Raw genomic sequence first — 7134 nt, forward strand, 5'->3', positions numbered from 1 at the left:
AGAGTGTCAAGCAGTTATTGATTGCTGAATCTGTGTTAGTACTTTAATAAACATAAACTGCTCTTTCTCACTTTTGACATTTCACCTCACAGTGTTGGGGATGTGTTGAGCCATAGCGTGCACTGAGGTTTGGCATTATTCCTAGAGAACAACATTGTCTATGAAACTGAGCTGCACACCTTGATAAAGAAGCCCTGACTGTTATCACATGAGTCACTAGAACTTCCACAATGATTTCATACTTATCACAGGCTTTTGGGAAGGGCTCTTTCCCAAGTATTAACCCACACTCTAAATTATGTAGCCACATATGTAATACTGGAGTGTTTCACTCAGTTCCAATGATGCTAAGTTTGTCTCTGAGCTCATAAGAGCAATTTCTGATGCTGATTTCCTGATGGCTCCTGCTTACAATTCCATACTATGCCGTACCCCTTATACTGAAAATCTGAGTATCAGAAAACCATCATAACTTACCTCTCTTCAGGGCACTCAAAGCCACCACACGTAGTAGTGTGAAAATCTTAAACTGAATGTTATCTATCTGAGACTGGGCTTCTACCCTATCTGTTTTCCTTCTTAACCACATTTTTTGAATGATATGTCTATACTTGCCATCTATACTTCTTCATCTGGTATTCACTTTTCACTTCCACTCCAACCCAGCTTCTGCACCTGCTCCCTACTCCATTGAAATAGTTTTCACCATGGTCACTTTGTTACTAAATCCAATGGACATCCCTCAGAACTAGTCTTACTGACTCTGAGATGTTGGATTCACTTGACCACTCCCACCTTCTCTAAACTTTCTTCTTTGATTTTTCCATATATAAATATATAGCCTCATCCTGTGGCATGTGGGATCTTAGTTCCCCAACCAGGGATTAAACCCGTGCTTCCTGTATTGGGAGTACATAGTTTTAACCACTGGACTTCCAGGGATGTCCCTCCCTTTTATATTAATCTTTATGTTTGCTGTTACACAAGCAATGTATGTTCCTTCTTCATCTGGCAGAACTGGAAAATACCAAAACAATTCATAGGATAATAATAAAAATAATCTGTAGCATCACCATCCAGAGATAACCATTACTACAAGGTGTGAAAGCTTACAGTCATTTTTCAATGAAAATATATACTTATACTATTATAAAATTGTCATCATATACTACATATTATTTTTATTGAGATATAATTGACATATAACATTATATTAACTCTAGGTGTGCAGCATAATGATTCAGTATTTGTATACATTGTGGAATGATCACTACAGTCACTCTAGTTAACATCCATCACCACACAGAATTTTTTTCTTGTGATGAGAATTTGTAAGATCTACTCTTAACAATTTTCAAATATACAATACAGTATTGTTTCTACACTTACCATGCTGCTCATTACATCCCCATGACTTATTCATTTTGTAACTGCAAGTACGTACCCTTTGATTCCCTTCACACTTTTGCCCACCTTCCACCCCCCACCTCTGGCAATCATCAATCTGTTCTCAGCAGTGCATATTGTTCTATATCCTCTTTCACTTGCTATTATATCACGACTATTTAAAGATGTCGCTTGCCTTTTGGAAAGGAAGTTATGACAAACCTAGACAGCTTATTAAAAAGCAGAGACATTACTTTGCCAACAAAGGTCCGTCTAGTCAAAGCTATGGTTTTTCCAGTAGTCATGTATGAATGTGAGAGTTGGACCATAAAGAAGGCTGGGTGCTGAAGAATTGATGCTTTTGAATTGTGGTGTTGGAGAAGACTCTTGAGAGTCCCTTGGACTGTAGGGAGATCAAACCAGTCAATCCTAAATCAACCCTGAATATTCATTGGAAGGACTGATGTTGAAGCTGAAGCTCCAAAACTTTGGCCACCTGATGAGAAGAGCCAACTCATTGGAAAAGACCCTGGGAAAGATTGAAGGCAAAAGGGGAAGGGGACAACAGAGGATGAGATGGTTGGGTGGCATCACTGACTCAGTGGACATGAATTTGAGCAAGCTCTGGGAGATGGTGAAGGACAAGGGAGCCTGGTGTGTTGCAGCCCATGGGGTCACAAAGAGTTGAACACAACTTAGCTACTGAACCTTCCCTGGTGGCTAAGAGGTTAAAGCGTCTGCCTCTAATGTGGGAGACCTGGGTTTGATCCCTGGGTTGGGAAGATCCCCTGGAGAAGGAAATGGCAACCCACTCCAGTATTCTTGCCTGGAGAATCCCATGGACGGAGGAGCCTGGTGGGCTTCAGTCCATGGGGTCCCAAAGAGCTGGACATGACTGAGCAACTTAACTTTCACTTTCACTTTAACTACTGAACAACAACAAAGATGTCTAAATATTTTTCTAAAGTGTTTTTTTAATGGCTACAGAATCTGTTTTGTATTTTCTTACACTTTTCTCTTCGGGTCTCACTTTTGTCTATTTGATTGCTCCACGCTTTTCTTTTACTCTGCCCCTTAAATGTTGATGTTCCTCAGAGTTCTAGTCCCTCTGTTCCTGTCACTTTTCAGGCTCTCCCTGAGTAGGCTCATCTAACCCATGGCTTCAACTACAGATAGATTCAAATCTGTATTTTCAGGCCAGACCTCACTCCTGGTCTCCAAACATGTATATGATGTTCATCTAATCTCTTCTGCTCCCAAACCTGCTGCCCCTCCAGTGTTCCCTTATCCCATTGAATGGTCTCATATCCACCCAATAGCTCAAGCCAAGAATCTGCTGACTCAGTACTAGCTTCCTCCCCTTGCTTAGCCTCCTTTAACTCTGTATTTGATAAATAACTAAACCCTGTAGGTTTTGCTTTCTCATATCTTTCAGCTCCTTTTCTTTCTATTCCACTTCCACTGCCCTAGTATAGACTATAATAATTTTACAATTGGGTTAGTAAACCAGTTTCCTGTCTCCCTTCCTCCATTCCTGACCTCTTCCAATCCATTCTCCAAACTTTCCTTAGAGTGGTCTTTCTAAAATACATATCTGATCATACCCCTCCTCTACTTCAAGTTCTCCATTGTTCCTCATTGCCTTTAGGATAAAATCTGCCTATAATACCTCTTCCCCACTTCTTTGCCAACTCTCCATTCCTTGAAACTCTGCTCAGATGGTCTGCTGTTCACATACAAAGGCTGAGGAGTAGAGAGAGGTAGCCAGTGGCCTTTTATGCTAAATTCAGAAGTTAAGGTTTTGTTCCATCCACTTTCTCTCTCTCTTAGTTTCTCCTCTGTGCTGTATATCTCTGTGATGGCACTTATCGGAGTCCACCATATTGTCTGTTTACTTACGTGTCTCCTCTGTTAGGATAACACTTTAAAAAATTATTTGACTGTACTGGGTCTTAGTTGTGGGATATAGTTGCGGGATATTGACATATGGGATATAGTTCCTAACCAGGCACCCAATCCATGCCCCCTGTACTGGGAGTGTGGAGTTTTAACCATTGGCCCACCAGGGAATTTCCTAGAATAACAATTTTTTTAAGGGCACATTCCATTCAAATCTGCATCAGTACCCATGTACCTGACATGTAGTAGGTGTTTAGAAAAATTCTGATGAATGATAATTGATAATGATGGAGGTGGCCAACAGAGAAATGAACCTGAGGTTTTCAACCTGTCCTTAAACTGTCAACATGAGAATGCAGGAAATTCCCCAGAGGTTCAGTGATTAGGACTCTGTATTCTCACTGCTGAGGGCCTGAGTTCAATCCCTGGTCTGGGAACTAAGATCCCACAAGCCACAAGGTCTGGCCAAAATGAGAATGCAAGTCATCTTTTATCTTGCCATTACTCCAGAATTAGGATGACCTGCATAGAGGCCTTAGCTGAAAGCTTTGTCCAATGCTACTGAGAGATCATGAAGAACCTACTTGGCCTGCATTACCCCTCACAATTACCCACTCTTCCAAGGGAAGTGATCCAGGGAGTTTGATCAAGAATCCTTTTCCATACTACACAGCCATAAAAAAGAATGAAATAATGCCATTTTCACCAACATGGCTGCAACTAGAGATTATCATACTAAGTGTGGAAAATTCTTCAAGAGATGGGAATACCAGGCCACCTGACCTGCCTCCTGAGAAATCTGTCTGCAGGTCAGGAGCAACAGTTAGAAATGGACATGGAACAACAGACTGGTTCCAAATAGGAAAAGGAGTACATCAAGGCTGCATATTGTCAGCCTGCTTATTTAACTTCTATGCAGAGTACATCATGAGAAACACTGGGCTGGATGAAGCACAAGCTGGAATCAAGATTTCTGGGAGAAATATCAATAACTTCAGATATGCAGATGACACCACCTTTATGGCAGAAAGTGACAAAGAACTAAAGAGCCTTTTGATGAAAATGAAAGAGGAGAGTGAAAAAGTTGGCTTAAAGCTCAACATTCAGAAAACTAAGATCATGGCATCTGGTCCCATCACTTCATGACAAATAGAAGGAGAAACAGTGGAAACAGCGGCAGACTTTATTTTGGAGGGCTCCAAAATCACTGCAGGTGGTGATTGCAGCCATGAAATTAAAAGACCCTTGCTCCTTGGAAGTAAAACTATGACCAACCTGGACAGTGTATTAAAAAGCAGAGACATTACTTTGCCAACAAAGGTCCATCTAGTCAAGGCTATGGATTTTCTAGTAGTCATGTATGGATGTGAGAGTTGGACTATAAAGAAAGCTGAGCACTGAACAAAGGATGCTTTTGAACTGTGGTGTTGGAGAAGACTCTTGAGAGTCCCTTGGACAGCAAGGAGATCCACCCAGTCCATCCTAAAGGAAATCAGTCCTGAATATTCATTGGAAGGTCTGATATGGAAGCTGAAACTCCAATACTTTGGCCACCTGATGTGAAGAACTGACTCATTTGAAAAGACGCTGATGATGGCAAAGATTGAAGGCAGGAGGAGAAGGGGATGATAGAGGATGAGATGGTTGGATGGCATCACTGACTCAATGGACACGAGTTTGGGTAAACTCCGGGAGTTGGTGGTGGACAGGGAGGCCTGGTGTGCCTCAGTCCATGGGGTCGCAAAGAGTTGGACACGACTGAGCGACTGAACTGAAGTGAAGTCAAAAAGAGAAAGATAAATACCATATGATATTACATATGTGTGGGGTCTGAAATATGACACAAACGATCATATCTGTGAGACAGAAACAGAATCACGGATGTAGAGAACAGACTGGTGGTTGCCAAGGCGGAGGGGACTGGAGGAGGGATGGTGTGAGAGACTGGGGTTAGCAGATGTAGTTTTTATATACAGAATGGATAAACAACAAGGTCCTTCCTACTCTATAGCACAGAGAACTATATTCAATATCCTATGATAAACCTCAATGGAAAATAATATAAAAAGAATATATATATATCTATCTGAGTCATTTTCCTGTACAATAGCAATTAGCACATTATACATCAACTATACTTCAATTGACAGAAAGAATCCTTTTCCAGGGAAAGATTAACTCATGGATCATGGTAACCTCCCCTTGCAAATGGCTCCAAAGACGTTCTACTTCTACCTTCTCCCCTCTTTAGCACAAGTCACTGCTCTCTCTAGCTATTTGTAAACCAGCTGGCAAGGAACAATGGACCTGCATTGATCTCAGCTTATTTTAAAGAATGTGTGGATAAGAATTTTATCTGAGTTGTCTCACCTCTCCTACCTTATCACCCTCAAGCAAACTGTCAGGTTGAACCAAGGCTTCCTGAAGCACTTTGTTGAAGATCAGCCAATAGGGTTTCCCAGATTTTTCTTCTCTCAACATGTCACTCCATGTTCAGCAAGAGGAGTTGGTCTTGCTGAATTACTAATGAGGGGATGTCTCAAGACTTGGCTCCACAGTTTTCCTCTCCTTTCCTTTCAATAAATATCTGTTAAGTACCTATTGTGTGCCAGGAACTCTCTTGGGGCCATGGAGGATGCAAAGATGAATGAGACAAGTCTCATTAGTAGGTTAAATAATCAGCTTGAATATAAGTAAGTGAAATAAGTGTTAAACAGAAGTATAAGCAATATGTTGTGGGAACACAGGTGAAAGAAAGGGAGACAGGAACTCACTAAACACTCAGCTATGTTGTCGATTCCTGTCACATACGTTATCATAAAGATTAATTCTGACTGGGGGAATCTGAAAAGTATTCATGCACTAGGACATTTAATTGGTCCCTGAAAAATGAGTAAGAATTTGACAGGAAGAAAATCAAAGTAAGACATTCAAAGTTGAGAGAACACTATGTAAAAAGGCAGTAGGGCATGAAAGTGCATGAGCTGTTCAAAGAACACAGAGTTTTGGGCACGGCTGGGTCATGAAGTATAAAAGGGTAGTATGGGTAATGAAGCGTGGAAAGGTGGGCTGGCAGCACATTTTGGAGGAGTTTTGATACCTAGCTTGGACATCTGAGACTTCCCTGGTGGCTCAGATTGTAAAAGCGTCTGCCTACAATGCAGGAGACCTGGGTTCGATCCCTGGGTTGGGAAGATCCCCTAGAGAAGGAAATAGCAACCCACTCCAGTACTATTGCCTGGAAAATCCCATGGACTCTGTCCATGGAGCCTGGTAGGCTATAGTCCATGGGATCACAAAGAGTTGGACACGACTGAGCAACTTCACTTTCGGACATTTGAATTTTATATAGTAGGCGAGGAGGAACCACCAAAAGCTTTTCAATGAGGGGAATGACAAGATGGAAATGAAGCTTTAGGGAGATTAACTTGGCAGGATGAACTGGGGATGGGGTAAAGGAAAGGTTGCAAGAGTAGGTAGAAGGCTATGTCAATAATCCAGGCACAAAGTTATAAATATTCAGTCTTGGGAAGTGGCAGTGGTGACAGGTCCAATAAAACAGCAAGAGGCAACATGGTGCAGGACAAAGCACATTGACTTGGAGCTCCAGTAGTCCTGGGTTCCAGTCCTGACTCATATTTACAGGCTGTGGGGATTTACCTTTCAGGGATTCAGATTTCTTTTCTGAAAAAGGTGAAACTTTGGGAAATAATTATCTTTAAGTTCTCTTCCAGCACCAATAGCCTCTGGTTCAGAATAAGTCACTTGTCCAATATCACAAAACCATTATTTGGTCCTAGGCAGTCTTGTCCCTACAGGCAGTGTGCTTAACTCCTGCACTACATGGAC

Source organism: Budorcas taxicolor, chromosome X (genome assembly GCF_023091745.1).
Source record: "Budorcas taxicolor isolate Tak-1 chromosome X, Takin1.1, whole genome shotgun sequence".
In the NCBI taxonomy this organism is placed as follows: Eukaryota; Metazoa; Chordata; class Mammalia; order Artiodactyla; family Bovidae; genus Budorcas; species Budorcas taxicolor.